The sequence below is a fragment of the Melanostigma gelatinosum genome (assembly GCF_949748355.1).
Source record: "Melanostigma gelatinosum genome assembly, chromosome: 18".
NCBI classification, from domain to species: domain Eukaryota; kingdom Metazoa; phylum Chordata; class Actinopteri; order Perciformes; family Zoarcidae; genus Melanostigma; species Melanostigma gelatinosum.
The window spans coordinates 19142307-19161582 of record NC_136651.1 but is presented as its reverse complement, the minus strand read 5'-3'; positions in this window follow the sequence as shown (position 1 = coordinate 19161582).

Below are 19276 nucleotides of genomic sequence, written 5' to 3'. Positions count from 1 at the left end.
TAATAGAATGCGAGGAGGGGGAGGGGGAGGGGAGCGCGGGGGGGGGGGGGTGGGTCTCTGGCGGGGGCGGAGAAACGGGGAGGGATGGTGGGGTTGAGGGGCGCGGGTTGAGGGGCGCGGGTCGAGGTTTCGTCCGGTCGAAGCGAGGAGGAAAAACCAAACTTTTTACATATTTTTTATTTGTTTGTCCGTTCTGCTTTCGTCAAAGGGTGACAAACTGAGAGGGGCTGCTCACTGCGACGAATTGTTTGTAGCCTAACCGCCTTTTTGCGAAATCATCGTGAATCCATAACAAAGCCGAAGGGTAAACTCACCTATAAAACATAGAAACCTCATTGGGTGGGGAAACAACTTTTAAATCAAAGACTTTCACTGCTGATGTCTCCTTTAGGACAATAAGCTGATACACTAGCCCAAATACCAAAGACTAGAAGACAACGTATGTTTTCTATTATGCAATATATATAAGCTAGGAGCCAACCGACCAAACAAGAAACCAATAGAAGCTTTATGAAAAATTCTCTATGGAATTGTATTCAACCTTCAAATGTGCCAAAGATGGCAATGATGCATCTGTTTTGGGCAGAGTTGAAGACTTTCACGTTCAGAAGTCTGGTTTCAGAGATCGCACAGTCAAATTCAGATCGCTGTAGCTGAAGCGTGATTCAACAAAAGGAAGTCAGTTTGTGCAGCTTAGGGTGAAGTTGGACTGTGGATTACTGTTGTTATTTTTAACTAAACCAAAGATGTATAGGGAACATTTTCTCAGTCATAAGAAACCATAAAAATAGTCTTCGCATGAGGCCCACTTCCTGGCTTGGACTGAGTGTGCTCAGTATGCTTGGGAAAAGCTAGTGGTTGTTATGTTCAAATGATCTAGTCAAACATTCAATGATTTATTCATCTAAATCAGTAGGTTCAGCTTGTCAGTTTATGCATGTGTCAATTAATGGCTGAGCGATGGAGGAAAAAACAGTCCAACAACTGTGTTCATTTGGCTGTGCAGTCCCTGGTTTGAACCGTCAGGCTCACAAACACTAACAGAAAAATCAAAGTCTGTTTTCTGAGATCAGAGCTGAAGAGTTTACTTCCAAAATGTTCTATGTCCATTTTTAAAAGGAAAATACGTACCCGAAGTTGATCTCTGGAATATATATAAATGATCCAGGTTGTAGATGGATTCTTATTTTCTTAAATTATGACTTCATAACCAACTTTTCTTTTTCTTTTCTTTTTCTACAAAATGATGAGATTTCTGTCTTTTTTGGAGACGAAACTCTTCAATTTGACCCCCCAAAAAGAAGTATTAATTGGACTCTTTAAGGGGGGGCATTGAGGATTGTTAAAGTTAGGAAATGGCAAAATATGCAAGCACAAACACAGATACACGACCGTTCACCGACACACAAGCTTTCTCTCTCAGCATACTTAGCATTCAGTGGAGTTTTGGGGTATTATATATGAATATAAACAACGTATGTGAGCACAATCTTGAAGCACATTTTCTTTGCAATAGAACCGGGGCTCTCTGCTAAGCCGAGTGGTCTTCACATCTTACAAAACTCAGGATCCCATTTTTTCTAAACAGTGGCTGAAATCCATTCGGCATTCTGTGGTTACACACTGTAATGTACAAACATGCGCGCAGACACACTCTGTTGCAGACAAGCAAATACACCTGCTTCACACAAAGACACACAACTTTGAAGAGTCATTTCCCAAACGTTCCCCCGGAATCCCCACCCTGACCGAAACGTTGTCAGCTAAACCAAAGCGAACCAAAGTTTACCCTGGCTTCACCCACCCATAATTTGTATTACCATGGTAACTCATCCATCAGCGCAGCGGTTTCCAGGCTAGCATCTTAGCAACAATTACAACAAAGACACCAATGAAAACGCTAAAACTGGTGCTGCTTGAGCTGTCACTGATATTTTTAAACAATTTGAGCCACATCTCTGGTCCAAAATGTGGTAAAATGGAGGTAGATTTGAAGGCACATTTTTTAATGCCTAGACTCCATTTTCTCTACAGCTGTAGCTCTCTTTCAGAGATAGAAATCGCCAAATCCAGCCTGGATTTACACAAACACAAAAGGCTTTACTTGTGACTTCTCCTCGTTTAGATGGGTGTAAGATAAAATGGCTAAAGTCCCTGTTCACATATAAATGCAGTGTGTTTGGACACAAAACAACCAGAAAGTCATCAATCCCCTACAAAGCATTAAAGCATAAAGTTATGTTTATAGCCCATGTTTAACCAAAAGAGTGCTTAGCGGCAAGAGCTCCTGGGCTTTTAGCAAACCAGCAGAAGCGACAAGACACGGTTGCACACATATTGGTTTCTTGAGCCATTTCTGACAAAGTTTTGTGAAATAAGCACGGACAGCACTAAAAAAAGAGGTAGTTTGACACTTAAGGCCAAGGTATGCTTCAAACATGTTGCCCGACTACATCTAGAGACCAAACTGTTTCCACCTTTTCCAAATGGCCCCATTCGCCCAATCATAACAACAGGCAAGGTCCAACGAGCCATACAAATGGCGACAATCTGTCCTCGAAGGCATTCGTGGTGTTGGACCACACACAAAAAGTGATGGAAGTAGTTGAGTCTAACCCCGGCTACTGTCACACCACAGCACACCTGGTCAATCACTGTGTAAAACAGGATTGATTGTCTTTCTCAGAGCGTTACAAAATTGTGGGATGATTATTCCGATGTAGGACAGAGAGTTTCTTTGAAGCGCCCGGCCCTTTTTACAGAAAGGCCGTCTAGTTTTTACCACGATCACGACCGAAATTCTTACCTTATGCAACACACTGTAGATTTGACACAATCTTCCAGTGTCCATGTCCAGAGTGCATATTTGACAAATCTTTGACTGTTGGTTTGTCATTGCTGAAGGGGTTCTTGGGTGAAACTTGCTCAGAGCCTTACAATTTGACCTTTTGGTGTAAATCCAGCTGTAACTAAGATGCTTTCTGGAAGCCTCCAGCTGCCATCACAGATAGCTCGAAGAACAAACCGCAAACTCTTAACACATCAAGTGATACAACAGCAGAACCAGTAAACCGTCTGAACCCACGGAAGACGAACTGTCCAGGCGAATCAGGGCCTTTGTAAGAGTTAAAGAGGACAATCTAAAGATGATGCCTGGCAGGTCCGTCTCTTCCAGAAGGTCAGCAGGCTGGAAGATCGGTATTATCGCTGCAAACGCTAATAAAGTAACATCTTCAAACTTCAAATTATTGAAGATGTTTGAAAATGGATTTTTTTTCCGCTTGTGAAATCAATTTCTTCCTTGTTGGTAGTGGTGAAAACCTGACCCTTACCACACAACCGTTGCCTCTAAGAAAAATCTGAGATGGATCTAAGATGGAACTTGTTTGCAGCATAGTAGAGTTGGATGCTTGGTAAAAAAAGACAGATGGACTGAGACACAGAGACAACATTTGTCTGTCTGTCTCTCTGACTCTCTTCGTGTCCGTACAAACCTCATCAAGCATCCATCGCTACCAAATCCCACAACACCCATTCATTTTACTTTGATCCGTCACACTGTACAGCCTTGACACATGATGTAAATACTAGCGCACCCAAAAAACCTCAACCGCCGCCACCTCCTACTCCAGTTCAACAGCCTTACCATCCGCAATCACCTCATCAATCATCTTTCACTCAAGCTATCGAACCAAAAATCGAAACAAAACCAAAGGAAAGGCGTCAGTCAGCAGCCCCTGCTCCTTAGAAGACCCCAGGCTGAGTCCCGGCCTGGTTAGAGACAAGCTAAAGGCTTTAAGAACGATTTAAAATTTAAAAAAATGGACACTTGAGACTTTTTCTATTTATTGACAAATCTAAACCAAAGAAAACCTTTTTCTGCACCTAACTGTTCCAACAAATGGAAAAACTGAAGATGGAAGAGAATTATTACCAAAAAAAAAAAAAAAAAAAACACAAAAAAACACAAAAAAAAAAGAGTGGTGGCGACAATGTCCAGAATGGAGGATATCGTCAACGACGAGAAGAAGGACAGGAGAAAGGATGACATCACGGGATCGGAGAAGTAGCTTTGTTCTGCCTGATGTTGCATCAGGCCATCTTTAAGGGGAAGCAAGTTGGGGACTGAAAAGGGTAAAACCACACGGGAAGGAGGGAAGGAACCAACGGAGGACGCCGTCGACCATTTTCTTCCCTCCGACCCCCAAAAAACGGCAGAACATTAATGTGTCTCTCACGGTTGAAGAGTGTCTTTAACGTGTGCCTATGCAGTTTTTCAAAGTAAAAAAATGGTTAAAAGAACAACAGAAACCTCATCAGCTAACAAACCAAAGATTCACCGTTAACTCCAGTCGCAAATCCTCCTCCCCCCAAAAAGGACCCTCTGGACTTTTCACTCACTAATTATTATTTTACTATATCTGTTGCACGCAAAACTGTCGTGGTTAGCATGTAGGCTAATCAAGCTTGTCTGTACTTTAACTTTTTAAGGCCTGTAGCAGTTTTGCATCATTCTATGCTTACAAGTTGAGAAAGGGAGCCAGGACGCTCAATCACAGTTTCTTTCAGGATAGCTAGCATTCTGCCAGCTAATAGCGAGCTTCATTTTCCCCACGGCAGACACTCATATGGGTCTGTATTGTATCTTACAAAGCTGAAATGAAAACATCTGGTGTTTTGATTGGTCATTCCTCCAGCATGGCATCAACACATGCAGCCATTATAGTTATAAATCCTTCACACGCACGGCAGCGACCAAACATTACCACAAACTGTTGATGCTCGAAAAAAGAGAAACACGTCTCGGGAGTTTCTAAGACGGCTGCTGTTGCTGTTTGTGTGTTCTTGTTTTTTTTCCACCACAAGTCATTACCTGCTCCACAGGACAAAGTCTACCTCCAACAATCTCCAGCAGTAGAAACAAAAGCTGCCAGACAACAGCACAGGGACGGTTTATTTTTCCCCCCTGCTCCACGTCCATGCGGTTTGACACAAGCAGCTTGGTGCGTCAGCATCGAGAGAAAATAAAATCCCACCAACGAGCTTGTTGACTGTTACTGAAAAGCTTCCATTTTCCCCAGTCTGGGGATTCAAATAGGCCACTTTTTCATGTTGAGCTGGCTGTTGTCCGGCACACTTCCTACTGCGGAGAGAGTGACAATGTTATGCTATGTGAAACGTACAGTACATACCAAAGATTTTCTGCTGTACAAAACAGTAGCACACACCAATCTTTTTCTTTTTCCCATACTCATTTTGACAGTCCCGGACAGCTCCTGAATCTGTAATCTCGATCAATCAATGTCACTCACAGTGTTGTTCAACCCACCGCCTCTGATTTTTTACCTTTTCAACCCAAGCCTAGTAGGAACCAGAAAAGGAAAAAATTGGGCCATTTACAAATGATGACCTTCATCTTTTAATCTGCAATTATAAATACAAAGTGAAAAAAGGAACTACCTGAAAAACAAAATGTCAGCCATTCTGAACCCTGAGTTTCACAGGGGTATAGAATAGAAATCAGGCTTCCTCACTTTTCTTATTTGAGATACTTTGAGTTTGAAAAGTTTGAAAACAACCCACTGAATTCCAATTCTAAGTTTCAAAATGAAGAGATGTGGCAACAGACCCAAATTACTGGGGACAATCCAGCGGATGTTAGTTGAGTTTTGGCTACCAAACAAAAGCACTGCTAGCTTGGGTGGAAAAGTTCTTAAGAGGACAGCAAATTGTTGAAATATCATTACACCACAGTTAGTTATAGCCCACATTGCCATGCTGGAGGAGGAGCCTCAGAGAGAGTGATAATTGGACATACTAACTGTCCATTGCTAACAAACCCACGTTAGCGTGTTCTTTAGGGGGGAGGAACTATGCTGCTGCTCCATACAACGACAATAAATGAAACAAAACCAAAAAACACTTCGCCCGCTGAGAGAAACTGCTAAAATATCGGTCAAATAGCTTTATCCTTTGTTTTCTCTCTCTCTCTTTCTGTATGTAAAGCTTCTAGTCCAAAGAAATCCTCCGCCCACCTGACCCTCCAATCCTGCTGACTACGCCCAATGGAGGGGCGTGGCTTGTGGCCCAGGGGGGTGGCGGCCATTTTCCATTCCCACTTGCAGTTCTGTCTGGATGTAACACAGGCAAAAACCTGCCAAACCAAAAAAAGAACAAAAAATGGGTATGAAACCAAAAAAACTGTCCCAAAGAGGTTTTCATTGTTTGTTTTTAAGTACTTACAATTATTTGCCAATACCTATGTGTCTACTATTACGACTATGTTCCTTCCTATGTTTTTGCAATATGCGATTTTTTATTTTATGTAATTTGTTTTCTTTTTAATTGTGAATTAATTTAAGCGAACATATTTGTTGCCAAATCTCCCTCTGAACCCTTTTTCCCTTAATGATTAGCTTTGCCAAAGTTTACATTGTATGTTCCCTTTTATTTCTGTTCAATGCTGTATTTATTTATGAGGTGTTTTAGAACACGCTAGTTTTGTACTGAATAATTTAATGTTATTTAATTAGATGTAATTGATTTTTGTATGGATATTTATGAGTATTTAAGAATGTTAGTTGCATCAAAGATGCAGTGCTTGTGCCAGGCCTGTTAATTTATTCTTAGTTGGCTTTACTTTAAAAAGCAAATGAAATGTTGTTTTATGAATGTTTAGACTTAATGACAGAACAATGTAGGAATGTCAGATTAGACTTGCGTACTTCTGAATGTCAACACTTGCTCTCACTTTTTAAACAATCTAGTTTTGTTTTTTTGTCCTGGTCGTGATTTTTCTTTTTTTTTTGAAAATGAAAACAATCTCTATCTAACAAATAGCCTACCGAATAATGAGCACTGCATCTGTTTTTCTTTTCCACCTTGGGATTTGTACGGCTAATTTATTGGTTGTTTTGCTTTTAATTTCTTTGCCTCCTGCTGACTATTGTTGAACAAGCAATGAATTTCAGACTGATGTTCTAGTGACACCTGATCAGGTGAAGTAATGGTCACGCGTTGACATAAACTGACTCACCAAAGATAACCGGAATCCTTGAGAGGCCAACAAACGGTGTGTGTTTACATCCACGCAGCTCTACCCTGGTTAAGGTCTTATTCTTACATCGACATCGTAAAAATGGTATACAGTATACACATAAAAGCACCATTTTATTCCCCGAAAAGAAAGATTACTGCATTTTAGAATCAAACAGATTTCAGTTCCATGCGAGGTCTCAAACATCTGCTAACTAAATTTAACAATGTCAAAAATGCTCTTTGGAGGGCTAAAGAGGACATGGGTAGCAAAAACTTTTATGTGGACTGCGGTTTTTTAAGTCTGGAATTCAGCATTTTCTTGTATTTTGGGCCGTGGTAGCGACCTGTTAATCACAAGGTAGCCCCGCCCTAAAGCATCCCCTGCTTTATGGTCTGTTTGACTCTAAATGGACCATAAATTACTAAATGAACATCATGCTGTATTGAAGAAGACTTGAAACTAGAGATTGAGACCATAAACTCATGTTTACAATGTTTACTGAGGTAATTTTCTCACAGACTTCTATACAATCAGACATCTTTTTACAACCAGAGGAGTCGCCCCCTGATGGCCATTAGAAAGAATGCAAGTTTAAGGCACTTCAGTATTGGCTTCACTTCTCAGAAGCGAAGGTTGCCACGGTGGTCCATGGTGCGCACCACAAACTTTAAACCGTAGCTTAACACTAAATTCACTAGTTAGAGTTATTAAATTACAAGTACTGTCACTTTATTACACTTTCTATCAATCCTGGTTTCTTTTTTTTGCGTTTATTGCAACAAATAAGTATTTTCCTTTTTCCAGAGCATTTTGTGAAGGGGGTGTATTCAAGCTAAGACAGGGTGTTTAATTGCTCGTTTGTGTCTGGTGTACACTTTGTGACTCAACAAGCTGTTTTTGACAACATTTTGATGATCACCAGATAATTATGTCAAGCTCCCCAAGCGATTAGTAATGGTAAGAATATCCTCTCCAACATTCCATAAAAACAATACTCATTCCCAACTTTTTCTACTCTGTGTCGGTATAAGAGCTTATCCAGGTTACTGTAAACAGAACGCGATGTTGACACACACCACCTCGACAGGAAAAATACCTGCTGTGTTTCCCATTTGTTCCCCGAACATCGATGTGTGTGTGTTTGTGTGACTGCGTGAATGCAAACACACCGACTTGTTTCACTCGTTGAGGAAGGAAAAACTGAGGAGTCCCTTAAAGCTATAGCTGCTTCCAAGAATGACTTTGTGTGTGTAAAAAGAAAAAAAAATACCTTTCTATTTCAATAGTGAGAACCAGAGAGGCTACCTCACTGACTTTCCATTTGTCCTTTTAATCGTGTTGATGAAACCAAAGAAACCAAAGATTTTTTGTCCTCTTCAGTGCGGTCTGCGCTCAGCTCCGTGCGTTTGCGCTCTCACCTCTTAATGGTGACGCCTCACGTCGTCCTCTTTTCTACATTCTCCTTTTCTCTCCCTGCCCTCTTTCTTTCTCTCTTCTCCCTCCTCTCTTGGCCTTGCACCGTCTCGTCTCTTCAAAAAGAAATGCCTGTGAAAGGGTGAGAGGCAGGTGTAGCGTGGGGTCCGGCTGGATGCTGGATATCAGGGAGTGCATAAGCATAAATACTCAAATCTACATTTGTTTCTGGCTAATGAGCCTTCGAGCAGAGTTTCAATTTCAAATTCAGCAATATGAGAAACAACAATACGATGGATGGATCAAATATGGACCCGGCGGGTTCTGCTTTGTCCATTGTTCTCCTGCCTCCTCCACAGTTTTAAGGCCTCGGTATGCTTCAAACGAACTACGTAGCAAAAAACAAAAGTGTTCGTACCTGTTGCTAATGGTCACACAATGGCAAGAAAAGTCTGCTGTCATAGAGGATCGAACTACCCAATCCTGCCATCGAAGACAGGGTCCCAGATGTTGTTACACCATCTGACAAGTGCTTTGTTCGAAGCGCAATGACGTCCTGAGACTTTGATTTGCAAAAATCAAAAAAGAAAACAAAAAGTTTGAGAAGAAGAATCTCTTGGTGTTCTGATCCAGACACCCACATCCCGTTTCTTCATAAACAAGAAGCTGTCACTGGGCTTTATTCCCAACAACATGCTCCTCTCTTTTTGTTCTGTCTGTACTCATCTCGCTACAGCAATTAGACAGCTGATTGGTACCAGCTCTGTGCTGCGTAGCAACCACAGTGATCCAGCGCTGCTCTGACCCTGTGAGTTCATGGCTGAACTTTTCCGTTTGATTGGTGGCAAGCCTGATAAACTACTCGTGTTCCATATAACTGTCTGTAAAGTCAAATCAAATTGGAAGAGGAGCGTGGCTAAAAATCCAAATATGACTTTGATATGTCATTCCAAAGGGTAACCAGCACAGTAGAGATCAGGGAGGGCCACGACGATTGTCATCCGTTGTTGCAGTGCAAATAATCAGCATCTCCACAAAAATGACAAAAAGAAAAACCTGGAGATATATTATACTGAAGATACTCTATGGACCTTATACTTAGCAGACACGCCTGGCTGTAAAAGATTCAAGAGAAAGATTGCAGATTCAATCATACCCAAAACAAAAAAGCACCCGCTGTATAAATACCTTTACAAGCATTTGGCTTAAAAATCAAATGGCGCAAGAGCAAATTTGTGGCTTGTTGGGGTTAAAGTCTGTTCTCCAGTCAGTTGTCAGACTTTTCCAAAACCGGGTCAAAACAAAGACGTAGGGAGCGCTTTTGTTTCAAAGTATGAGATAACCTTGTATGAGTGCCTTGCTTGAACCAAAGCGACGTCTAGACCTCTCGGTTCTCTGCTCTCTGGTACTTTGCCATGCAATCAATGCAAAGAAATCCGGAGCGATTACCAACAGGCTTCCCGTTCTGTTCGACTCTTTCACTATCCCTTCCCTTTTTATGTCTCTCTTTTTATTTCCAAGCTGGTTTTTGATCTTTTTTTTTCAGCTGGTCATCTTCTCACAGCTGTCCAAAGGAGACACCGAGTCCGATCTGATTTCCCTCGTGTTTTTACACAGACTTGAGATGATAAAACTGCAGCTACATTGGCTGAAAAAAAAGAAAGTAAAATGCAGAAATTGACGTTTGGCAAAAAATAAATGGATTAATACGAATAAAACCTACACCTAAAAAAGACTTTTACAAAATATTTACTTTTCAACGCAATATAATATAAGATGGTATCCCAAAAGCATATGTAATGTCTTGATAATTATACCTGATGATGACAACACTTTTTTTTATGATTTCAACATAAGTATATTTTCTTTGGATCACAGGATAGGCAAAACAAAAGTTGTTCTCTTGAGATCTGGAATAAGCTAATGTCTCAGGCTCACCTCATCATCTTTGTCCGCACAGAAACCAACTGCATTTAAAAACAAATAGCTCCTTGAACCCAGCTCCTCCCCTCTTCCTTCTCTTTCTTCAAACGGTCGCAAAGCTTTAAATGATGAAAAAACCACGGAGGCAAACTTGTGCGAGTTGTGCGCAGACCGCGCTCTCTTTACCAAACTGTTGCAGATATACATAGACACTAGTGTTAGGATGATGTAATAATAGCGTATGTCATAAATTATTCACTTGCTCTTCTTCCTTTTTATTTTTTTGATGGTGACTGTAACTTTAAAAACCAAACAAATGTGGGGAAAAAAGCTTTACACATTTTTAAGTTGTTTTTGTAATCGTTAAAAAGGTGCGCTAAAACCAAAAATGAAAATTGCTTGTCTTCTTCGATGCTCTCTTTCTTGTTGATGTATTACTGTTATTTCTCTCCTTCCCATCTGCCGAGGATTGAGGGATTTATAATTTCAAATCTTATTTTTTTTGGGGGGGGGGGGGGGGGGTCTCTTGGTTGTTTTGAAGGGGCCATCGTCCCCTCATATGGAATCTTTTGGGATTGGGAACATTGTTGGAATGACGCCCAGAATAATACAGGCTTCTTTGATCCATCGGTTTTGTTTAAGATCTAGCCACGTTTCAGTTGATTTTCATGCATCATTTGTTCGTTATTTTAACTCTAGTTTTGGTGTCCTTTGTCTCCTGTTCTAAGGCTAGCATCGCCGTTACATTACCCATACAGCAGTGCTATAGCCCAGATTTTATGCATGAGTGTATTTACGATTAGCTAGCCGTGTAATGCATTGTGATACTTATCATTAACCTTATTATTATCATCCTCTCATTTCATTTCCCACAGTGTATGCTATGCACATGGAACTTCGGGTTGCATCCGGCATCAGTGTGACGTTTGACCTGCTGATATAAATCTTGCAAACTGTTTAAATTGGATTCAGAGGGCGAGGCGTCAGCGTCTACACAGAGAATCATCGTCACCGTGAGGTGCACCGCGAGCTACCGACAGTTTACGGGTACATTTAGACACCAGCTGTTGACTTAACTGAAAATGTGAGAAAGGAAAGATGTTGTTAGCCGCCGACTGACAGCAATCTTGTGCGCAAGGCGGCGGCAGCTTGGCTCTGCTCTGTTGTACTTTCATTTAGCCAGTCCAAGCTTTAGCCAGGTTATCTCCTGTCCATACCGGCTCCCAAACAAACAAACACAACTTTTTGAGGGATTTTATGAATTCATGTTCATATATCTGATCTGTCCGGTGGCTTATCAAAATATTAGCAATCGATTTTAAACCAACTGCCCGACTACCCTATGCCCCTAATACGATGGACACTTAGGTGCTGTTTGCTAGTAGTAGGACACTTTGAATGAGAGTGAGAGAACAAATGGCCCAATGAACAAATTGAGAGTAAAGGCGAAAAACAAAGAAATCAACAGTTTCAAAGGTAAATATCAACTCCACGAGTTTGAAAGGCCAAAATAAATGTTTAGTGTTCATGCGGTGTTAGTTGAGGGAAAACCAAAGTACATTTTAGAGCCCTTCCAGTCCTGCTCGTCTTCCATTCCTGATTAGCTTCAAAGCAACTTGAAACCTTGTTGGGTTTTTTATGATTGGAATGTATTTTGAAAATGAAAGAAATGGGCTATTAAATTGCATAATTTTGTAGGTTTTTTTCTTTGCTGTAAAGCAATTCCTGTACATTATCATCAATATAATGTTCCAGGACTTTCGTTACTGAACAAATCAGATTCAATGAAATATGATATGCAGTTACAGTTAGAACAAAACAAAGTTTTGATTCCTGCAACACCAACAGTGAGGTGTCAAAGGTCAAAGTGGCAGATCCATCAGTATTTGAACAAAATTACAATCAGTGCACTTATGAAGTTTCTATAGGCATCCAACACGCTACCCCTCAACTGTATCGGATTACTTATTCAAGCAGTTTCCACCCCAAACACTAAGCTTGACCTTTGTTTACTGACCCTTTCTTCTCCTTTTCTTTGCTTTTTTCTTTTCATTTTTTTTTACCATTTTCTTACATGGTTGTCATACAGTAATCAAAAATCAAATGATGCATTTTTATTTTAGACATTTGGTTAGAAGAGAAAAAGAGAGGTGACTGAAAAGTTGTGGTGTGGAATAAAACGATGATCAAACATGAAGGAGCTATTGGGAGAATTACTGTTGTTCCACTCTATGTATAAAAGCAGAAAAAAAATCAATAAAGAAATCACGATGGTCTTATCCATCTACAACTCATCCTCCTGTTATTTCTTCCTCTACTAGAAATATCCTGAAACACAATCGCGGGTTCACACGCTTAGATTTCACATTTGGGGATTTTAATAGAGAATAAAAAAGGACATTTCCATCTGGAATGTGGTGGACAAGAAATATACAATGATATGAAACGAAAACACTCAACCAAAGTAGAAGTACCTGAAAACTGTACACACAGTACTAGTTACTGTATTAAAGTAAACACAGCAGAATAGCCCTCTAGAACTATTTGGCTAGCATGGCTACGTCCATCGCTGCCCCGAGCCTCGTCTTGAACACAGTCTGAGTCCTTTGGGAGTCTTGTTGGGATGTTGACATTTGTGGCCCTGTAGAATGTTTTCATATGCAGGTCTCGACATTGTTCGTCATTTCCTATTCTGCCATCAGCAGTGCCACCAATATAAGGGGGAGACCTGATGTTAAAGAGACAATGTGTGTAGGATTCGGTGTCTTCTAGCGGTGCGGTTGCAGATAGAAACCAACTGAATACCCCTCGGCTCACTCCCCCTCCAAGACTGCAGTAATGTGAGCAAGGAGGGGCAATCCTTACCATAATAATACTTCTTCAGGAGCAACGGAAGTCAGACAGCGGCTGGCAGTACCTCGGTTTTGCACTCGGCGGCTCATTTTACTGCAGTTTCGAAAGCTGTAAACAATGAGCAGCGCACGGAAAAGTCTTGGCCTTTTCTACTGGCTACACCCAAACTCCAGAGGTTTTGTAGGTGTCCATATTGCTTTTTTATTACAATTTTCACAACTAAAATTAAAAGGATATTCAAACTAAGGGAAAGACCGTGGTCCACAACGTGTTTATTAACATTGAAAACAAAAACCATGACCTTTCCCTCACCTCAACCACAGCGCTCATTTTGCCTCGACCTACCTGGGGGAGTCCAGCCCGGTCTCATTCCAAGGGCGTCAAATACCGACATTTTGTCACCGTGTCTGATATGAACGTACAAGGTTCCTTCCGGGGATTGTATTTGACGCATCAGGCTTTCAAGGTACTCCAGTGTGAAGCCATCCGCGGCAATATCAGATGCTCAGAGCAACTGCGCCGGAGGTCAGGTGACGTAGTATAAAGAGCAACAAAGTCCATGTATAGAGGTGGACCGGTTGGATGGATGGGTCAAACAAACAGGACTTACACCCAGGAGGACGGTATTCGTGTCCATTGTGAAACCAAAAGTCGGCTTATTTAAGTTACGCAACGTACTGAACTTACATAACTTAGGCAGCTAACCGAAGTAACGTAACAAACTCACTTGTTTTAACCCAAACCTCTGTCTTTTACTAAACCTAACCAAGTCGTTTTGTTGCCCAAATGACGCCAATGGGTACCCAGAGTGAGAACGGGTTGGGGAGTCAGGGTAAGAACCTCTGTCTCTGGTGTCAAGATACTGTCCTTTGTGTGCCTGCCATCTACTCTGACCACCCTCCTAAAAGTGTCAGACTTTGACACCAGAGAACACAATTCACATCCTGTCTCCAACCCAACAATCGATGTTGGTTTGTCTGAACCATTATGACTTCATCTATTTCGACCTCTTGGTCGTCCCAGGGTTGTCGCCGTTGGTGCAAGTGCTTTGAGCTCAGTTTAGATGATCTTTTGTTCCCTCTTGTTTAGTTGAAATTTAATAAAATGAAATCCACAACACAAATAGACAAGGGCAACATACTTGTTTGGTCTCTGCTTCTTCTCTACATTTGCTGCAGAGATGTTTAAAGTTAAATTTTCTTTTATAAGTCCAGTCAGTCTCTCTTCTCAGTTCTCACCTGCTCATTTTCCCTCTTTTCTTTTAAACCAATCTATCCATCAATCCATCTAGTTTGTCCCGTCTGTCTACAACGACTCTCTCACCCTCTGTCTCTTTCTACATCTCTTGCTCCCTTCATTCTTTCTCTTCTCGCTCTGTGTGTAATCATCCCAGCGTCCATCTCCTCTCATCAATCCACCTCGTCACTTCTCTCCTTTAACCTCCCCCTCTGCGCTTTTAATCACTCCGTCCCATCCTCCTGCTCCTCTTCCTCGCACCGTTGCCAGGGAAACAGCGGCCCACTCTAGCTGTTAATCTGGTGACATTGTCTTTCCTTTACCCATGGGTCAGATGCCTGATAAGGAGGACAAAGGGTGGGAAACCAAAGTGTGACTCACTTTAAACGTTTGTAAAATGTTGGTCCTCATTAACGCAAGTGAGTTCTGCAGGGGGGGGGGGGGGGTAGTGACTGTGTTAAACAGATATCTTCCTCATTGCTCTGAGTGCACGCATACAAACTCTGCAGAGATATGAACAAGCTAATCCAGTACCGCAGACCTGCAACAAATCCTGTCTTTGTGAAGCTCACAATGTTCTGTTTTTTTTACCCAATCTGATAAGAGTCGATTCAATCTTGTGCTCATTTTGGCCAATGTTGTTGTTGTTGTGTGTGTGTGTGTGTGTGTGTGTGTGTTTGTGTGTGTGTGGGTGTGTCACTTTAGCCTTGAAATATCCTGGCACCCTTCGTGTCCTGTCCACACGCACCACCTCAAACACTGGAGACGTGGAACCATTCATTGGAAATTTTATCTTGACAATAATGCTGACTCTGGCCACCACTGCTGTCAAAGGCTGGCTTGCATACTGAAAAATGAAACCGTTATTTGATATATATATATATAATGGGATATATCTTGTAATGGGACCATAGACTGTATTTAAGAAGTAGTCATGGTGACGTCATCCATTGGTTTGTGGAGTGCCGTTATAAAGCCTCGAGTTCTGCGGTTTTGACGTTGCCATCTTGGATTACGGCCGTCGCCATGTCGGCTTTTTTGCAACCAATGAACGGAAGTTACCATATTTGGTAGCGACCTGCCAATCACAGCTTGCCCCGCCCTAAAGCATACTCCGCTTTATGGTCTATTTGACAAAATGGACCATCATTTGAAACTAGAGATTGAGACCATAAACTCATGTTTACAATGTTTACTGAGGTAATAAATCAAGAGAGTAGTAGAGTCATTTCCTCATAGTCTGCTGTACAATCTGTCTTCTTTTTGCAACCTGCTGGTCAGTAGAGAGAATGCAAGTTTTTAGACACTTCAGCATCGGCTTCACTCGGCAGAACCGGAGGTTGTCGCCTGATTGGGACAAACTAAATCTTTCTCTAACATGGTAAATATTATGGCAATGGTTGTTGAGATGTTTAGTTAATCTACTTTAGTTCCCTTTACACTCCGTCGCCAGATCATTGGGCCTCATGCAAGAATCACCCGTATGAACAGATTGGTTCTTTAGTGGCCCGTACAAGTGATTTTGGAGAACTTGCTGCATTCACCAATCTTCTTGTGTTTTGTATTTTATCTTAGGTACGAACGCAATTTCCGAGCTGTCCAGATCTGCCGTAGAAGTCGTGCAATTAATCTGCTGTTATCCAAGCCTGAGTTATTCACGATTGGATTGTGGTTGGCTTCGCTATGATTAGACCCGCGCGTATCTGACATTTTCTTAGTCAAGTCTAGCGGGGACACAGAGAAACTCACGTTGGCTGAGCTGGCAACAAGCTTCAAAGTGTCTCACTTACAGCCAAAGAGACAAAGCTCAAATCGGTGATGATCACCAATTTAACCTGTCTCGCTAAAGCTAGCTGTCAAACTAGCTTCCAATAGGCCAACCTACAATCACTGACTGTAGAGATGTCTCACTCTGTCAGATGATTTGAGCATGAACGTGTTTGAAATGTTCATTTTCTGCTTTCTTGTCCCATGCATGTTGACATGTTTGATACCACACTTCCTGATTCCTCCTTCCCACCTTTCCCCCTCACATCCTCGTGAAAGTGTTCTCTCCAGCGCCCTCCCGTTTTCTTTTTTTTTTGCTGAGTTAGCATATATGCCCTGATCTTTCCTTTCTCTTTCCTATCCTGAATTGTTTTTCAAATTCAACTGTTTAATTACTGCCCACTCATCCTTCTCTCTCTCCCTCCTCATCTATCATCTCTCCTCCTTTTTTCTCCTCCTGCAGTTTTTAAATTGAACATTTTCAGTACTTTGTCTCCTCTCTGTTGGTCTGCCTCCTCGATTCCTTCCTTTGTCTCCACCCTTCTTTCTCTCCCTGTCTTTCATACTTCCTAGTTTACCTTGAATGCTTTGCTTCAGTTTCGTACCTCACCATCCTTCTTCCCTGCCCTCTTGCCTTCTATTCTTCCTCCTCTCTGTTCTCCCATTTTATTTTCTTCTAATTTCTCCTTTTCTTTAGCCTTCGCTCTGTCGCTCTCCTTCTGTGTAGAAATCAATGGTTGTTCTCTCAATACGAGGTCACGGGGGTTGCAGTCGCTGGCGTCCCGGATTTTCAATTACTAGCAGCCTGCAGTCACCACAACACACCCAACCACACACACACACACACACACACACACACACACACACACACACACACACACACACACACACACACACACACACACACACACACACACACACACACACACACACACATACACCTTTTTGTCCTGAAGAGCCCTTCCCCCATTGAGCTGACCGGCCGCCAGACAGAGAGGATGGAGTAAAGATTTCAAAATGAAAGGAGAACAGTTTGGATGTTGAAAAGAGAGGGAGAAAGAGAGGGGTGGAAGTCAGAACGAAGGGCAATGGAGAGAAAAGAGTTGCAATACAGAAGAGCAGGAGGAGGAGAGTGAGGAGAAAAAAAGTGGATGAGGACGTCCCCGAGTCTTCTTATAGGTTCTGTCGTCTAAAATCATCTGTGAAGGCTAGGGCCTTTAAAGGTACTAGATACCAACCAAAAGAACCTAGTATCAAGTAGCATTGAAACTTTTCCAATCAAACAATACCTGCAAATTATTGTTTTCGTGCCCAGATCTAGAAAAACAAATTATAATTTGTCCGGTTTTCCTCTCAGCCAATCAACGCAAGCGTCAGTTAATCCAATGCAACGTGTGATTGGTCCACTATCACAGCCGCACACACCGCTATGAACGTGGAGATGTCTGAGTCGGAGGCTTGCAGCTAACGGAGTTAACAACAGCAACAGTGCTTAAAGAGCGCCGTGGGTGTTGGGTAATTAGCGGTAACCGCAGTGTGAGCCACGATCAGCGCACACAGCGGGACACACACATTAACATGATGGGTATTGAATGAAGTGCTGAATCGCAGCAGAACAGAGCCACTAAAACCTGACAATTGACATGAGGACCAGGGGCGGAGCCAGTCGTAAGCATTCGGGGCTCAGTCCAAACCTAAGGGGGGGTCCGAGGACATCCTTCCTCAGGCTGATGTTTTAGACATATTTACTGCAGCTATATGCATTTTTTAAGCCATTTCAGATAATAGAATGCCATAAAACCTGGACATAATTTAGGGAAAAATAAAGAGTGAAGGGAAATGACACGTTTAATGTGGGTGAAAACAAGGGGAAAAGCCAGCAAGTTGATTTAGTATTTTGCCACACAACAAATGTACAGGTGTGTGATGGGGGAGGAGCTCTAAGACAGGAGACCAGAGGGGGGAGGAAATGTGAGTACAGAAGAGAGAAAACAAAAGGTGAGAGGAGAAAATAAATGGAAGAGACGAGAGGTCAGAGGAAACGAGAGGGGGGAGGAAAGAATGAGAGAATGAAAAGAGGAGACTAGAGGATGAGAAACAAGAAATGGTGAGAGCAGAGATGATGGGAGATGTGAGGGGAGACAAAAAGATGAGAGGTAAGGAAAGAGGCAAAAACATGAGACGAAGAGAGGAGAGGAAACCAGGTTGAGAGAGAGAGGAGACAAGGATACAAGAGGAACGGGAACAGATGAAAGAATAAGGTGGTCAGGGAGGTGGATGTGAGGAAAGGGAAGGTGCGGAGGAAAAAAAAGAAGAAGAAATTAAAATGAAAAGGAGAGATTGCAGCTGGCTCAGATACAGGGGGGAAGAAAAGGGGAGGAGGAGAGGGGGTGCCCAGCCCAGCACCCTCAGGGGTTATTGGGTCGTGGACAGCCAATCTCTCTCAGCTTAATCAACAGCAGCAGAGGTGATTGCAACACCGCAGGGGCACTGAAGAAGAAAAAAAGATGGCGGGAAGGGGAGGAGGAGAGGTTGAGGTGGAGAGAAGGAGATAGGAATGAATGGGGAGGGGGGGGGGGGTGACAAAAAGATTGGGAAAATAGGGAAAACGGGGGTGAGGACGGCAAGACAGGGAGGAGGTTGGAGAGCGAGCAAGAGAAGGGGGACAACTGAAGATTGGAAAGGATAAGAGGGAGGAAGTAGAAAAGGAGGGTGTTTGGGGGGGAGGAAAAAAATAGATGCAGGAGGAGGGAGAGGGAGGAGAAGAGGTGGGAAAATCATGCGATGAAAGGGGGGAGAAACAGGTGAGGGTGTAGAGAACATAAATAGAGGGGAGAAACAGACAAGAGCGTTGTGGTAAAAACTCACTAGTGATCTCAACCTCAGTGTGGCACCAGTGGAAAAGTCTGTGGATCACCAGAGTCAGAGGGCCTCGTGGTCTGGGAACCATGAAGGTCGATACCAGCTTTTGTACCAATCCACCCATCCTTAAATGTGGATATATTTTACAAGATATGTATGACAGTAAATTTGACGTGCTGGTGT